Source organism: Octopus bimaculoides, unplaced genomic scaffold (genome assembly GCF_046866305.1).
Source record: "Octopus bimaculoides isolate indiv1 unplaced genomic scaffold, ASM4686630v1 contig39, whole genome shotgun sequence".
NCBI lineage: Eukaryota > Metazoa > Mollusca > Cephalopoda > Octopoda > Octopodidae > Octopus > Octopus bimaculoides.
In genome coordinates, this window is record NW_028315289.1 from 362,097 (window position 1) to 378,995 (window position 16,899).

The 16,899-nt window shown below is 36.3% G+C and overlaps 17 non-coding genes and 1 pseudogene across 17 annotated transcripts; 8 read left to right on the top strand and 10 right to left on the bottom strand.

Moving 5' to 3' along the window:
- Positions 1–889: 889 nt before the first annotated feature.
- Positions 890–1,008, bottom strand: LOC149129731 (5S ribosomal RNA). The gene has a single exon (XR_016239650.1). It is a non-coding gene; the product is annotated as a 5S ribosomal RNA (ribosomal RNA).
- Positions 1,009–1,690: 682 nt separating this feature from the next.
- Positions 1,691–1,809, bottom strand: LOC149129732 (5S ribosomal RNA). The gene has a single exon (XR_016239846.1). It is a non-coding gene; the product is annotated as a 5S ribosomal RNA (ribosomal RNA).
- Positions 1,810–2,503: 694 nt separating this feature from the next.
- Positions 2,504–2,622, top strand: LOC149129733 (5S ribosomal RNA). The gene has a single exon (XR_016239584.1). It is a non-coding gene; the product is annotated as a 5S ribosomal RNA (ribosomal RNA).
- Positions 2,623–3,571: 949 nt separating this feature from the next.
- On the bottom strand, positions 3,572–3,690 carry LOC149129734 (5S ribosomal RNA). The gene has a single exon (XR_016239539.1). It is a non-coding gene; the product is annotated as a 5S ribosomal RNA (ribosomal RNA).
- Positions 3,691–4,384: 694 nt separating this feature from the next.
- LOC149129735 (5S ribosomal RNA) lies at positions 4,385–4,503 on the top strand. Its single transcript, XR_016239585.1, has one exon. It is a non-coding gene; the product is annotated as a 5S ribosomal RNA (ribosomal RNA).
- Positions 4,504–5,461: 958 nt separating this feature from the next.
- Positions 5,462–5,580, bottom strand: LOC149129736 (5S ribosomal RNA). The gene has a single exon (XR_016239847.1). It is a non-coding gene; the product is annotated as a 5S ribosomal RNA (ribosomal RNA).
- A 694-nt stretch (positions 5,581–6,274) lies between these two features.
- On the top strand, positions 6,275–6,393 carry LOC149129737 (5S ribosomal RNA; annotated as a pseudogene).
- Positions 6,394–7,365: 972 nt separating this feature from the next.
- Positions 7,366–7,484, bottom strand: LOC149129738 (5S ribosomal RNA). The gene has a single exon (XR_016239375.1). It is a non-coding gene; the product is annotated as a 5S ribosomal RNA (ribosomal RNA).
- A 694-nt stretch (positions 7,485–8,178) lies between these two features.
- Positions 8,179–8,297, top strand: LOC149129739 (5S ribosomal RNA). The gene has a single exon (XR_016239586.1). It is a non-coding gene; the product is annotated as a 5S ribosomal RNA (ribosomal RNA).
- A 948-nt stretch (positions 8,298–9,245) lies between these two features.
- LOC149129740 (5S ribosomal RNA) lies at positions 9,246–9,364 on the bottom strand. Its single transcript, XR_016239274.1, has one exon. It is a non-coding gene; the product is annotated as a 5S ribosomal RNA (ribosomal RNA).
- A 694-nt stretch (positions 9,365–10,058) lies between these two features.
- Positions 10,059–10,177, top strand: LOC149129741 (5S ribosomal RNA). The gene has a single exon (XR_016239486.1). It is a non-coding gene; the product is annotated as a 5S ribosomal RNA (ribosomal RNA).
- A 944-nt stretch (positions 10,178–11,121) lies between these two features.
- Positions 11,122–11,240, bottom strand: LOC149129742 (5S ribosomal RNA). Its single transcript, XR_016239849.1, has one exon. It is a non-coding gene; the product is annotated as a 5S ribosomal RNA (ribosomal RNA).
- Positions 11,241–11,934: 694 nt separating this feature from the next.
- On the top strand, positions 11,935–12,053 carry LOC149129743 (5S ribosomal RNA). The gene has a single exon (XR_016239587.1). It is a non-coding gene; the product is annotated as a 5S ribosomal RNA (ribosomal RNA).
- A 942-nt stretch (positions 12,054–12,995) lies between these two features.
- On the bottom strand, positions 12,996–13,114 carry LOC149129744 (5S ribosomal RNA). The gene has a single exon (XR_016239296.1). It is a non-coding gene; the product is annotated as a 5S ribosomal RNA (ribosomal RNA).
- Positions 13,115–13,808: 694 nt separating this feature from the next.
- Positions 13,809–13,927, top strand: LOC149129745 (5S ribosomal RNA). Its single transcript, XR_016239488.1, has one exon. It is a non-coding gene; the product is annotated as a 5S ribosomal RNA (ribosomal RNA).
- Positions 13,928–14,879: 952 nt separating this feature from the next.
- On the bottom strand, positions 14,880–14,998 carry LOC149129746 (5S ribosomal RNA). Its single transcript, XR_016239850.1, has one exon. It is a non-coding gene; the product is annotated as a 5S ribosomal RNA (ribosomal RNA).
- Positions 14,999–15,692: 694 nt separating this feature from the next.
- On the top strand, positions 15,693–15,811 carry LOC149129747 (5S ribosomal RNA). Its single transcript, XR_016239588.1, has one exon. It is a non-coding gene; the product is annotated as a 5S ribosomal RNA (ribosomal RNA).
- Positions 15,812–16,751: 940 nt separating this feature from the next.
- Positions 16,752–16,870, bottom strand: LOC149129748 (5S ribosomal RNA). Its single transcript, XR_016239298.1, has one exon. It is a non-coding gene; the product is annotated as a 5S ribosomal RNA (ribosomal RNA).
- Between the last annotated feature and the right edge of the window lie 29 nt (positions 16,871–16,899).

Here is a 16,899-nt window from a genome sequence, read left to right on the forward strand (position 1 = left end):
TGATAATGTAATATGATAAAAGAAAGTGGATTCGATTTACTTTCAATATGAAATACAGAAAGCATACGCAGATTAACCAAAATTCAGCGGGTGGGAACCTCTTGTGAGACTACTACTTATCCATGAAACTTGTTGACAGTGATGATCGTGCAGCTGAAAAGTTTTCCCGTGAAGATATTGAAAATAGCTTTCACGTCATGTTCACTGTTGAACAACCATCAACCTGAGAGAACAGGAACAAATAGTGTAAAGCATTCTCTCCCATAATTCAAACGATTTGCATATTCTGTGACTCTATAAAGGGAGATAATAGTTGCGTTTGTTTCTAAAAAAATTCATATCCTTGTTCTGGGAACTGGCAGTGAACTATCTCTTTCAACCTATGGCATTCGATATGTTTGTAGGGACTGGACCACTAAGCACGAACTTTTAGTCATTGTTTGCAGCTCGCCTTACCGAGGTGCCAGATGATGCCCGTTGGGATGCTTAACTTTTCCAACCACATGGTTCCGGGTTCAGTCCCACTGCGTGGCACCTTGGGCAAGTGTCTTCTACTATAGTCTCGGGACGACCAAAGCCTTATGAGTGGTTTTGGTAGACGGAAACTGAAAGAAGCCCGTCGTATACATGTGTATACATGTGTATATATATATATATATATATATATATATGTATGTATGTGCGTGTATATGTTTGTGTCTGTTCCCCAACATCGCATGACAACCGATGGTGGTGTGTATACGTCCCTGTAACTTAGCGGTTCGGCAAAAAGTGGACGATATAATAAGTGCCAGGCTTACAAAGAATAAGTCCTGATGAAAATAAATTGAATCCGCTGTTTTAATGCTTGTTAAAATTTACAGCTTGTGTAAATTAAAAAGAAAAAGAATGCTTACAGCACCTAGTGTTCCCAAGCGGTCACCCATCTAAGTACTAACTAGGCTCGATGTTGCTTAACTTCGGTGATCGGACGAGAACCGGTGCTTTCAACGTGATATGGCCGTAAACATCTATACAGTAAATTTTAATCTATTTATTCTATAAACTTATACTAAATCATTTTCATTTTTTAGAATGTATTTTTCTTTCTTTCACTTTGTATATAACTTGGCAATCCTTCGGTAAAAAGACATTATCTTTCATCTTCACAGTGCCATCTTAGCGATCTTTCTATAAAAAACAAATTATCGTTCACCTTCACAGTGCTGAACAGTTAAACGCTGGCAAAAACACTTACTAATCATTCACATCATATACTACTACCTATACATTGATTTCTTTCAATTTATATAGAAATTGAGGCTTTAACATTTATTTTTTTGCAACTTAAAAGCGAAAAATACGGCCGCACATATATTCATTATTTCTCATTTGCGCGATCAGTATCAATGCTGGTTATAATCTGAAAGAAGCCCGTCGTATACATGTGTATACATGTGTATATATATATATATATATATATATATATGTATGTATGTATGTGCGTGTATATGTTTGTGTCTGTTCCCCAACATCGCATGACAACCGATGGTGGTGTGTATACGTCCCTGTAACTTAGCGGTTCGGCAAAAAGTGGCCGATATAATAAGTGCCAGGCTTACAAAGAATAAGTCCTGATGAAAATAAATTGAATCCGCTGTTTTAATGCTTGTTAAAATTTACAGCTTGTGTAAATTAAAAAGAAAAAGAATGCTTACAGCACCTAGGGTTCCCAAGCGGTCACCCATCTAAGTACTAACTAGGCTCGATGTTGCTTAACTTCGGTGATCGGACGAGAACCGGTGCTTTCAACGTGATATGGCCGTAAACATCTATACAGTAAATTTTAATCTATTTATTCTATAAACTTATACTAAATCATTTTCATTTTTTAGAATGTATTTTTCTTTCTTTCACTTTGTATATAACTTGGCAATCCTTCGGTAAAAAGACATTATCTTTCATCTTCACAGTGCCATCTTAGCGATCTTTCTATAAAAAACAAATTATCGTTCACCTTCACAGTGCTGAACAGTTAAACGCTGGCAACAACACTTACTAATCATTCACATCATATACTACTACCTATACATTGCACACTTTAACGACTTATGAACTTTCCCTATTTTCCTTCTCACTCTTACGGTCATTTAAGTTTTTATTTGCTTGGCACCCGTTATACACGTTCATCTTTACCAGAAAACAATTCACATTTTGTGCGCCAGTGCTTTCGAAACAATGTTATTATATGCCGGTGTAATGACGTTATACGACCGTTATATCCATTGGGTCGGATATAAAATAGCACCAATTTATTTACAGATTATAACCAGCATTGATACTGATCGCGCAAATGAGAAATAATGAATATATGTGCGGCCGTATTTTTCGCTTTTAAGTTGCAAAAAAATAAATGTTAAAGCCTCAATTTCTATATAAATTGAAAGAAATCAAATGTTCTGAAAAATAAAATTGCTTTAGTATGATATTATAGAATAAATACATTAAAATTTACTTCTCTAATGTTTACGGCCATATCACGTTGAAAACACCGGTTCTCGTCCGATCACCGAAGTTAAGCAACATCGAGCCTAGTTAGTACTTAGATGGGTGACCGCTTGGGAACCCTAGGTGCTGTAAGCATTTTTTTTGCTTCTTTTAACATTTTTTTAAAAATTAATTTAAACAAATTGAATTTTTTACAATGTAATATGATAAAAGAAAGTGGATTCGATTTACTTTCAATATGAAATACAGAAAGCATACGCAGATTAACCAAAATTCAGCGGGTGGGAACCTCTTGTAAGACTACTACTTATCCATGAAACTTGTTGACAGTGATGATCGTGCAGCTGAAAAGTTTTCCCGTGAAGATATTGAAAATAGCTTTCATGTCATGTTCACTGTTGAACAACCATCAACCTGAGAGAACAGGAACAAATAGTGTAAAGCATTCTCTCCCATAATTCAAACGATTTGCATATTCTGTGACTCTATAAAGGGAGATAATAGTTGCGTTAGTTTCTAAAAAAATTCATATGCTTGTTCTGGGAACTGGCAGTGAACTATCTCTTTCAACCTCTGGCATTCGATATGTTTGTAGGGACTGGACCACTAAGCACGAACTTTTAGTCATTGTTTGCAACTCGCCTTACCGAGGTGCCAGATGATGCCCGTTGGGATGCTTAACTTTTCCAACCACATGGTTCCGGGTTCAGACCCACTGCGTGGCACCTTGGGCAAGTGTCTTCTACTATAGTCTCGGGACGACCAAAGCCTTATGAGTGGTTTTGGTAGACGGAAACTGAAAGAAGCCCGTCGTATACATGTGTATACATGTGTATATATATATATATATATATATATATATATATGTATGTATGTGCGTGTATATGTTTGTGTCTGTTCCCCAACATCGCATGACAACCGATGGTGGTGTGTATACGTCCCTGTAATTTAGCGGTTCGGCAAAAAGTGGACGATATAATAAGTGCCAGGCTTACAAAGAATAAGTCCTGATGAAAATAAATTGAATCCGCTGTTTTAATGCTTGTTAAAATTTACAGCTTGTGTAAATTAAAAAGAAAAAGAATGCTTTCAGCACCTAGGGTTCCCAAGCGGTCACCCATCTAAGTACTAACTAGACTCGATGTTGCTTAACCTCGGTGATCGGACGAGAACCGGTGCTTTCAACGTGATATGGCCGTAAACAACTATACAGTAAATTTTAATCTATTTATTCTATAAACTTATACTAAATCATTTTCATTTTTTAGAATGTATTTTTCTTTCTTTCACTTTGTATATAACTTGGCAATCCTTCGGTAAAAAGACATTATCTTTCATCTTCACAGTGCCATCTTAGCGATCTTTCTATAAAAAACAAATTATCGTTCACCTTCACAGTGCTGAACAGTTAAACGCTGGCAACAACACTTACTAATCATTCACATCATATACTACTACCTATACATTGCACACTTTAACGACTTATTAACTTTCCCTATTTTCCTTCTCACTCTTACGGTCATTTAAGTTTTTATTTGCTTGGCACCCGTTATACACGTTCATCTTTACCAGAAAACAATTCACATTTTGTGCGCCAGTGCTTTCGAAACAATGTTATTATATGCCGGTGTAATGACGTTATACGACCGTTATATCCATTGGGTCGGATATAAAATAGCACCAATTTATTTACAGATTATACCCAGCATTGATACTGATCGCGCAAATGAGAAATAATGAATATATGTGCGGCCGTATTTTTCGCTTTTAAGTTGCAAAAAAATAAATGTTAAAGCCTCAATTTCTATATAAATTGAAAGAAATCAAATGTTCTGAAAAATAAAATTGCTTTAGTATGATATTATAGAATAAATACATTAAAATTTACTTCTCTGATGTTTACGGCCATATCACGTTGAAAACACCGGTTCTCGTCCGATCACCGAAGTTAAGCAACATCGAGCCTAGTTAGTACTTAGATGGGTGACCGCTTGGGAACCCTAGGTGCTGTAAGCATTTTTTATGCTTCTTTTAAAACTTTTTTAAAAATTAATTTAAACAAATTGAATTTTGACAATGTAATATGATAAAAGAAAGTGGATTCGATTTACTTTCAATATGAAATACAGACAGCATACGCAGATTAACCAAAATTCAGCGGGTGGGAACCTCTTGTAAGACTACTACTTATCCATGAAACTTGTTGACAGTGATGATCGTGCAGCTGAAAAGTTTTCCCGTGAAGATATTGAAAATAGCTTTCATGTCATGTTCACTGTTGAACAACCATCAACCTGAGAGAACAGGAACAAATAGTGTAAAGCATTCTCTCCCATAATTCAAACGATTTGCATATTCTGTGACTCTATAAAGGGAGATAATAGTTGCGTTAGTTTCTAAAAAAATTCATATGCTTGTTCTGGGAACTGGCAGTGAACTATCTCTTTCAACCTCTGGCATTCGATATGTTTGTAGGGACTGGACCACTAAGCACGAACTTTTAGTCATTGTTTGCAGCTCGCCTTACCGAGGTGCCAGATGATGCCCGTTGGGATGCTTAACTTTTCCAACCACATGGTTCCGGGTTCAGTCCCACTGCGTGGCACCTTGGGCAAGTGTCTTCTACTATAGTCTCGGGACGACCAAAGCCTTATGAGTGGTTTTGGTAGACGGAAACTGAAAGAAGCCCGTCGTATACATGTGTATACATGTGTATATATATATATATATATATATATATATATATATATATATATGTATGTATGTGCGTGTATATGTTTGTGTCTGTTCCCCAACATCGCATGACAACCGATGGTGGTGTGTATACGTCCCTGTTACTTAGCGGTTCGGCAAAAAGTGGACGATATAATAAGTGCCAGGCTTACAAAGAATAAGTCCTGATGAAAATAAATTGAATCCGCTGTTTTAATGCTTGTTAAAATTTACAGCTTGTGTAAATTAAAAAGAAAAAGAATGCTTACAGCACCTAGGGTTCCCAAGCGGTCACCCATCTAAGTACTAACTAGGCTCGATGTTGCTTAACTTCGGTGATCGGACGAGAACCGGTGCTTTCAACGTGATATGGCCGTAAACAACTATACAGTAAATTTTAATCTATTTATTCTATAAACTTATACTAAATCATTTTCATTTTTTAGAATGTATTTTTCTTTCTTTCACTTTGTATATAACTTGGCAATCCTTCGGTAAAAAGACATTATCTTTCATCTTCACAGTGCCATCTTAGCGATCTTTCTATAAAAAACAAATTATCGTTCACCTTCACAGTGCTGAACAGTTAAACGCTGGCAACAACACTTACTAATCATTCACATCATATACTACTACCTATACATTGCACACTTTAACGACTTATTAACATTCCCTATTTTCCTTCTCACTCTTACGGTCATTTAAGTTTTTATTTGCTTGGCACCCGTTATACACGTTCATCTTTACCAGAAAACAATTCACATTTTGTGCGCCAGTGCTTTCGAAACAATGTTATTATATGCCGGTGTAATGACGTTATACGACCGTTATATCCATTGGGTCGGATATAAAATAGCACCAATTTATTTACAGATTATACCCAGCATTGATACTGATCGCGCAAATGAGAAATAATGAATATATGTGCGGCCGTATTTTTCGCTTTTAAGTTGCAAAAAAATAAATGTGAAAGCCTCAATTTCTATATAAATTGAAAGAAATCAAATGTTCTGAAAAATAAAATTGCTTTAGTATGATATTATAGAATAAATACATTAAAATTTACTTCTCTGATGTTTACGGCCATATCACGTTGAAAACACCGGTTCTCGTCCGATCACCGAAGTTAAGCAACATCGTGCCTCGTTAGTACTTAGATGTGTGACCGCTTGGGAACCCTAGGTGCTGTAAGCATTTTTTTTGCTTCTTTTAAAACTTTTTTAAAAATTAATTTAAACAAATTGAATTTTGACAATGTAATATGATAAAAGAAAGTGGATTCGATTTACTTTCAATATGAAATACAGACAGCATACGCAGATTAACCAAAATTCAGCGGGTGGGAACCTCTTGTAAGACTACTACTTATCCATGAAACTTGTTGACAGTGATGATCGTGCAGCTGAAAAGTTTTCCCGTGAAGATATTGAAAATAGCTTTCATGTCATGTTCACTGTTGAACAACCATCAACCTGAGAGAACAGGAACAAATAGTGTAAAGCATTCTCTCCCATAATTCAAACGATTTGCATATTCTGTGACTCTATAAAGGGAGATAATAGTTGCGTTAGTTTCTAAAAAAATTCATATGCTTGTTCTGGGAACTGTCAGTGAACTATCTCTTTCAACCTCTGGCATTCGATATGTTTGTAGGGACTGGACCACTAAGCACGAACTTTTAGTCATTGTTTGCAGCTCGCCTTACCGAGGTGCCAGATGATGCCCGTTGGGATGCTTAACTTTTCCAACCACATGGTTCCGGGTTCAGTCCCACTGCGTGGCACCTTGGGCAAGTGTCTTCTACTATAGTCTCGGGACGACCAAAGCCTTATGAGTGGTTTTGGTAGACGGAAACTGAAAGAAGCCCGTCGTATACATGTGTATACATGTGTATATATATATATATATATATATATATATATATATATATATATTAATATATATATATGTATGTATGTGCGTGTATATGTTTGTGTCTGTTCCCCAACATCGCATGACAACCGATGGTGGTGTGTATACGTCCCTGTAACTTAGCGGTTCGACAAAAAGTGGACGATATAATAAGTGCCAGGCTTACAAAGAATAAGTCCTGATGAAAATAAATTGAATCCGCTGTTTTAATGCTTATTAAAATTTACAGCTTGTGTAAATTAAAAAGAAAAAGAATGCTTACAGCACCTAGGGTTCCCAAGCGGTCACCCATCTAAGTACTAACTAGGCTCGATGTTGCTTAACTTCGGTGATCGGACGAGAACCGGGGCTTTCAACGTGATATGGCCGTAAACATCTATACAGTAAATTTTAATCTATTTATTCTATAAACTTATACTAAATCATTTTCATTTTTTAGAATGTATTTTTCTTTCTTTCACTTTGTATATAACTCGGCAATCCTTCGGTAAAAAGACATTATCTTTCATCTTCACAGTGCCATCTTAGCGATCTTTCTATAAAAAACAAATTATCGTTCACCTTCACAGTGCTGAACAGTTAAACGCTGGCAACAACACTTACTAATCATTCACATCATATACTACTACCTATACATTGCACACTTTAACGACTTATGAACTTTCCCTATTTTCCTTCTTATTCTTACGGTCATTTAAGTTTTTATTTGCTTGGCACCCGTTATACACGTTCATCTTTACCAGAAAACAATTCACATTTTGTGAGCCAGTGCTTTCGAAACAATGTTATTATATGCCGGTGTAATGACGTTATACGACCGTTATATCCATTGGGTCGGATATAAAATAGCACCAATTTATTTACAGATTATACCCAGCATTGATACTGATCGCGCAAATGAGAAATAATGAATATATGTGCGGCCGTATTTTTCGCTTTTCAGCTGCAAAAAAATAAATGTTAAAGCCTCAATTTCTATATAAATTGAAAGAAATCAAATGTTCTGAAAAATAAAATTGCTTTAGTATGATATTATAGAATAAATACATTAAAATTTACTTCTCTGATGTTTACGGCCATATCACGTTGAAAACACCGGTTCTCGTCCGATCACCGAAGTTAAGCAACATCGAGCCTAGTTAGTACTTAGATGGGTGACCGCTTGGGAACCCTAGGTGCTGTAAGCATTTTTTATGCTTCTTTTAAAACTTTTTTAAAAATTAATTTAAACAAATTGAATTTTGACAATGTAATATGATAAAAGAAAGTGGATTCGATTTACTTTCAATATGAAATACAGACAGCATACGCAGATTAACCAAAATTCAGCGGGTGGGAACCTCTTGTAAGACTACTACTTATCCATGAAACTTGTTGACAGTGATGATCGTGCAGCTGAAAAGTTTTCCCGTGAAGATATTGAAAATAGCTTTCATGTCATGTTCACTGTTGAACAACCATCAACCTGAGAGAACAGGAACAAATAGTGTAAAGCATTCTCTCCCATAATTCAAACGATTTGCATATTCTATGACTCTATAAAGGGAGATAATAGTTGCGTTAGTTTCTAAAAAAATTCATATGCTTGTTCTGGGAACTGGCAGTGAACTATCTCTTTCAACCTCTGGCATTCGATATGTTTGTAGGGACTGGACCACTAAGCACGAACTTTTAGTCATTGTTTGCAGCTCGCCATAACGAGGTGCCCGATGATGCCCGTTGGGATGCTTAACTTTTCCAACCACATGGTTCCGGGTTCAGTCCCACTGCGTGGCACCTTGGGCAAGTGTCTTCTACTATAGTCTCGGGACGACCAAAGCCTTATGAGTGGTTTTGGTAGACGGAAACTGAAAGAAGCCCGTCGTATACATGTGTTTACATGTGTATATATATATATATATATATATATATATATATGTATGTATGTGCGTGTATATGTTTGTGTCTGTTCCCCAACATCGCATGACAACCGATGGTGGTGTGTATACGTCCCTATAATTTAGCGGTTCGGCAAAAAGTGGACGATATAATAAGTGCCAGGCTTACAAAGAATAAGTCCTGATGAAAATAAATTGAATCCGCTGTTTTAATGCTTGTTAAAATTTACAGCTTTTGTAAATTAAAAAGAAAAAGAATACTTACAGCACCTAGGGTTCCCAAGCGGTCACCCATCTAAGTACTAACTAGGCTCGATGTTGCTTAACTTCGGTGATCGGACGAGAACCGGTGCTTTCAACGTGATATGGCCGTAAACATCTATACAGTAAATTTTAATCTATTTATTCTATAAACTTATACTAAATCATTTTCATTTTTTAGAATGTATTTTTCTTTCTTTCACTTTGTATATAACTTGGCAATCCTTCGGTAAAAAGACATTATCTTTCATCTTCACAGTGCCATCTTAGCGATCTTTCTATAAAAAACAAATTATCGTTCACCTTCACAGTGCTGAACAGTTAAACGCTGGCAACAACACTTACTAATCATTCACATCATATACTACTACCTATACATTGCACACTTTAACGACTTATTAACTTTCCCTATTTTCCTTCTCACTCTTACGGTCATTTAAGTTTTTATTTGCTTGGCACCCGTTATACACGTTCATCTTTACCAGAAAACAATTCACATTTTGTGCGCCAGTGCTTTCGAAACAATGTTATTATATGCCGGTGTAATGACGTTATACGACCGTTATATCCATTGGGTCGGATATAAAATAGCACCAATTTATTTACAGATTATACCCAGCATTGATACTGATCGCGCAAATGAGAAATAATGAATATATGTGCGGCCGTATTTTTCGCTTTTAAGTTGCAAAAAAATAAATGTTAAAGCCTCAATTTCTATATAAATTGAAAGAAATCAAATGTTCTGAAAAATAAAATTGCTTTAGTATGATATTATAGAATAAATACATTAAAATTTACTTCTCTGATGTTTACGGCCATATCACGTTGAAAACACCGGTTCTCGTCCGATCACCGAAGTTAAGCAACATCGAGCCTAGTTTGTACTTAGATGGGTGACCGCTTGGGAACCCTAGGTGCTGTACGCATTTTTTTGGCTTCTTTTAACATTTTTTTAAAAATTAATTTAAACAAATTGAATTTTGACAATGTAATATGATAAAAGAAAGTGGATTCGATTTACTTTCAATATGAAATACAGAAAGCATACGCAGATTAACCAAAATTCAGCGGGTGGGGACCTCTTGTAAGACTACTACTTATCCATGAAACTTGTTGACAGTGATGATCGTGCAGCTGAAAAGTTTTCCCGTGAAGATATTGAAAATAGCTTTCATGTCATGTTCACTGTTGAACAACCATCAACCTGAGAGAACAGGAACAAATAGTGTAAAGCATTCTCTCCCATAATTCAAACGATTTGCATATTCTGTGACTCTATAAAGGGAGATAATAGTTGCGTTAGTTTCTAAAAAAATTCATATGCTTGTTCTGGGAACTGGCAGTGAACTATCTCTTTCAACCTCTGGCATTCGATATGTTTGTAGGGACTGGACCACTAAGCACGAACTTTTAGTCATTGTTTGCAGCTCGCCTTACCGAGGTGCCAGATGATGCCCGTTGGGATGCTTAACTTTTCCAACCACATGGTTCCGGGTTCAGTCCCACTGCGTGGCACCTTGGGCAAGTGTCTTCTACTATAGTCTCGGGACGACCAAAGCCTTATGAGTGGTTTTGGTAGACGGAAACTGAAAGAAGCCCGTCGTATACATGTGTATACATGTGTATATATATATATATATATATATATATATGTATGTATGTGCGTGTATATGTTTGTGTCTGTTCCCCAACATCGCATGACAACCGATGGTGGTGTGTATACGTCCCTGTAACTTAGCGGTTCGGCAAAAAGTGGACGATATAATAAGTGCCAGGCTTACAAAGAATAAGTCCTGATGAAAATAAATTGAATCCGCTGTTTTAATGCTTGTTAAAATTTACAGCTTGTGTAAATTAAAAAGAAAAAGAATGCTTACAGCACCTAGGGTTCCCAAGCGGTCACCCATCTAAGTACTAACTAGGCTCGATGTTGCTTAACTTCGGTGATCGGACGAGAACCGGTGCTTTCAACGTGATATGGCCGTAAACAACTATACAGTAAATTTTAATCTATTTATTCTATAAACTTATACTAAATCATTTTCATTTTTTAGAATGTATTTTTCTTTCTTTCACTTTGTATATAACTTGGCAATCCTTCGGTAAAAAGACATTATCTTTCAACTTCACAGTGCCATCTTAGCGATCTTTCTATAAAAAACAAATTATCGTTCACCTTCACAGTGCTGAACAGTTAAACGCTGGCAACAACACTTACTAATCATTCACATCATATACTACTACCTATACATTGCACACTTTAACGACTTATTAACTTTCCCTATTTTCCTTCTCACTCTTACGGTCATTTAAGTTTTTATTTGCTTGGCACCCGTTATACACGTTCATCTTTACCAGAAAACAATTCACATGTTGTGCGCCAGTGCTTTCGAAACAATGTTATTATATGCCGGTGTAATGACGTTATACGACCGTTATATCCATTGGGTCGGATATAAAATAGCACCAATTTATTTACAGATTATACCCAGCATTGATACTGATCGCGCAAATGAGAAATAATGAATATATGTGCGGCCGTATTTTTCGCTTTTAAGTTGCAAAAAAATAAATGTTAAAGCCTCAATTTCTATATAAATTGAAAGAAATCAAATGTTCTGAAAAATAAAATTGCTTTAGTATGATATTATAGAATAAATACATTAAAATTTACTTCTCTGATGTTTACGGCCATATCACGTTGAAAACACCGGTTCTCGTCCGATCACCGAAGTTAAGCAACATCGAGCCTAGTTAGTACTTAGATGGGTGACCGCTTGGGAACCCTAGGTGCTGTAAGCATTTTTTTTGCTTCTTTTAAAACTTTTTTAAAAATTAATTTAAACAAATTGAATTTTGACAATGTAATATGATAAAAGAAAGTGGATTCGATTTACTTTCAATATGAAATACAGAAAGCATACGCAGATTAACCAAAATTCAGCGGGTGGGAACCTCTTGTAAGACTACTACTTATCCATGAAACTTGTTGACAGTGATGATCGTGCAGCTGAAAAGTTTTCCCGTGAAGATATTGAAAATAGCTTTCATGTCATGTTCACTGTTGAACAACCATCAACCTGAGAGAACAGGAACAAATAGTGTAAAGCATTCTCTCCCATAATTCAAACGATTTGCATATTCTGTGACTCTATAAAGGGAGATAATAGTTGCGTTAGTTTCTAAAAAAATTCATATGCTTGTTCTGGGAACTGGCAGTGAACTATCTCTTTCAACCTCTGGCATTCGATATGTTTGTAGGGACTGGACCACTAAGCACGAACTTTTAGTCATTGTTTGCAGCTCGCCTTACCGAGGTGCCAGATGATGCCCGTTGGGATGCTTAACTTTTCCAACCACATGGTTCCGGGTTCAGTCCCACTGCGTGGCACCTTGGGCAAGTGTCTTCTACTATAGTCTCGGGACGACCAAAGCCTTATGAGTGGTTTTGGTAGACGGAAACTGAAAGAAGCCCGTCGTATACATGTGTATACATGTGTATATATATATATATATATATATATATGTATGTATGTGCGTGTATATGTTTGTGTCTGTTCCCCAACATCGCATGACAACCGATGGTGGTGTGTATACGTCCCTGTAACTTAGCGGTTCGGCAAAAAGTGGACGATATAATAAGTGCCAGGCTTACAAAGAATAAGTCCTGATGAAAATAAATTGAATCCGCTGTTTTAATGCTTGTTAAAATTTACAGCTTGTGTAAATTAAAAAGAAAAAGAATGCTTACAGCACCTAGGGTTCCCAAGCGGTCACCCATCTAAGTACTAACTAGGTTCGATGTTGCTTAACTTCGGTGATCGGACGAGAACCGGTGCTTTCAACGTGATATGGCCGTAAACATCTATACAGTAAATTTTAATCTATTTATTCTATAAACTTATACTAAATCATTTTCATTTTTTAGAATGTATTTTTCTTTCTTTCACTTTGTATATAACTTGGCAATCCTTCGGTAAAAAGACATTATCTTTCATCTTCACAGTGCCATCTTAGCGATCTTTCTATAAAAAACAAATTATCGTTCACCTTCACAGTGCTGAACAGTTAAACGCTGGCAACAACACTTACTAATCATTCACATCATATACTACTACCTATACATTGCACACTTTAACGACTTATGAACTTTCCCTATTTTCCTTCTCACTCTTACGGTCATTTAAGTTTTTATTTGCTTGGCACCCGTTATACACGTTCATCTTTACCAGAAAACAATTCACATTTTGTGCGCCAGTGCTTTCGAAACAATGTTATTATATGCCGGTGTAATGACGTTATACGACCGTTATATCCATTGGGTCGGATATAAAATAGCACCAATTTATTTACAGATTATAACCAGCATTGATACTGATCGCGCAAATGAGAAATAATGAATATATGTGCGGCCGTATTTTTCGCTTTTAAGTTGCAAAAAAATAAATGTTAAAGCCTCAATTTCTATATAAATTGAAAGAAATCAAATGTTCTGAAAAATAAAATTGCTTTAGTATGATATTATAGAATAAATACATTAAAATTTACTTCTCTGATGTTTACGGCCATATCACGTTGAAAACACCGGTTCTCGTCCGATCACCGAAGTTAAGCAACATCGAGCCTAGTTAGAACTTAGATGGGTGACCGCTTGGGAACCCTAGGTGCTGTAAGCATTTTTTTTGCTTCTTTTAACATTTTTTTAAAAATTAATTTAAACAAATTGAATTTTGACAATGTAATATGATAAAAGAAAGTGGATTCGATTTACTTTCAATATGAAATACAGAAAGCATACGCAGATTAACCAAAATTCAGCGGGTGGGGACCTCTTGTAAGACTACTACTTATCCATGAAACTTGTTGACAGTGATGATCGTGCAGCTGAAAAGTTTTCCCGTGAAGATATTGAAAATAGCTTTCATGTCATGTTCACTGTTGAACAACCATCAACCTGAGAGAACAGGAACAAATAGTGTAAAGCATTCTCTCCCATAATTCAAACGATTTGCATATTCTGTGACTCTATAAAGGGAGATAATAGTTGCGTTAGTTTCTAAAAAAATTCATATGCTTGTTCTGGGAACTGGCAGTGAACTATCTCTTTCAACCTCTGGCATTCGATATGTTTGTAGGGACTGGACCACTAAGCACGAACTTTTAGTCATTGTTTGCAGCTCGCCTTACCGAGGTGCCAGATGATGCCCGTTGGGATGCTTAACTTTTCCAACCACATGGTTCCGGGTTCAGTCCCACTGCGTGGCACCTTGGGCAAGTGTCTTCTACTATAGTCTCGGGACGACCAAAGCCTTATGAGTGGTTTTGGTAGACGGAAACTGAAAGAAGCCCGTCGTATACATGTGTATACATGTGTATATATATATATATATATATATATATATATATATATGTATGTATGTGCGTGTATATGTTTGTGTCTGTTCCCCAACATCGCATGACAACCGATGGTGGTGTGTATACGTCCCTGTAACTTAGCGGTTCGGCAAAAAGTGGACGATATAATAAGTGCCAGGCTTACAAAGAATAAGTCCTGATGAAAATAAATTGAATCCGCTGTTTTAATGCTTGTTAAAATTTACAGCTTGTGTAAATTAAAAAGAAAAAGAATGCTTACAGCACCTAGGGTTCCCAAGCGGTCACCCATCTAAGTACTAACTAGGCTCGATGTTGCTTAACTTCGGTGATCGGACGAGAACCGGTGCTTTCAACGTGATATGGCCGTAAACATCTATACAGTAAATTTTAATCTATTTATTCTATAAACTTATACTAAATCATTTTCATTTTTTAGAATGTATTTTTCTTTCTTTCACTTTGTATATAACTTGGCAATCCTTCGGTAAAAAGACATTATCTTTCATCTTCACAGTGCCATCTTCGCGATCTTTCTATAAAAAACAAATTATCGTTCACCTTCACAGTGCTGAACAGTTAAACGCTGGCAACAACACTTACTAATCATTCACATCATATACTACTACCTATACATTGCACACTTTAACGACTTATGAACTTTCCCTATTTTCCTTCTCACTCTTACGGTCATTTAAGTTTTTATTTGCTTGGCACCCGTTATACACGTTCATCTTTACCAGAAAACAATTCACATTTTGTGCGCCAGTGCTTTCGAAACAATGTTATTATATGCCGGTGTAATGACGTTATACGACCGTTATATCCATTGGGTCGGATATAAAATAGCACCAATTTATTTACAGATTATACCCAGCATTGATACTGATCGCGCAAATGAGAAATAATGAATATATGTGCGGCCGTATTTTTCGCTTTTAAGTTGCAAAAAAATAAATGTTAAAGCCTCAATTTCTATATAAATTGAAAGAAATCAAATGTTCTGAAAAATAAAATTGCTTTAGTATGATATTATAGAATAAACACATTAAAATTTACTTCTCTGATGTTTACGGCCATATCACGTTGAAAACACCGGTTCTCGTCCGATCACCGAAGTTAAGCAACATCGAGCCTAGTTAGTACTTAGATGGGTGACCGCTTGGGAACCCTAGGTGCTGTAAGCATTTTTTTGGCTTCTTTTAAAACTTTTTTAAAAATTAATTTAAACAAATTGAATTTTGACAATGTAATATGATAAAAGAAAGTGGATTCGATTTACTTTCAATATGAAATACAGAAAGCATACGCAGATTAACCAAAATTCAGCGGGTGGGGACCTCTTGTAAGACTACTACTTATCCATGAAACTTGTTGACAGTGATGATCGTGCAGCTGAAAAGTTTTCCCGTGAAGATATTGAAAATAGCTTTCATGTCATGTTCACTGTTGAACAACCATCAACCTGAGAGAACAGGAACAAATAGTGTAAAGCATTCTCTCCCATAATTCAAACGATTTGCATATTCTGTGACTCTATAAAGGGAGATAATAGTTGCGTTAGTTTCTTAAAAAATTCATATGCTTGTTCTGGGAACTGGCAGTGAACTATCTCTTTCAACCTCTGGCATTCGATATGTTTGTAGGGACTGGACCACTAAGCACGAACTTTTAGTCATTGTTTGCAGCTCGCCTTACCGAGGTGCCAGATGATGCCCGTTGGGATGCTTAACTTTTCCAACCACATGGTTCCGGGTTCAGTCCCACTGCGTGGCACCTTGGGCAAGTGTCTTCTACTATAGTCTCGGGACGACCAAAGCCTTATGAGTGGTTTTGGTAGACGGAAACTGAAAGAAGCCCGTCGTATACATGTGTATACATGTGTATATATATATATATATATATATATGTATGTATGTGCGTGTATATGTTTGTGTCTGTTCCCCAACATCGCATGACAACCGATGGTGGTGTGTATACGTCCCTGTAACTTAGCGGTTCGGCAAAAAGTGGACGATATAATAAGTGCCAGGCTTACAAAGAATAAGTCCTGATGAAAATAAATTGAATCCGCTGTTTTAATGCTTGTTAAAATTTACAGCTTGTGTAAATTAAAAAGAAAAAGAATGCTTACAGCACCTAGGGTTCCCAAGCGGTCACCCATCTAAGTACTAACTAGGTTCGATGTTGCTTAACTTCGGTGATCGGACGAGAACCGGTGCTTTCAACGTGATATGGCCGTAAACATCTATACAGTAAATTTTAATCTATTTAT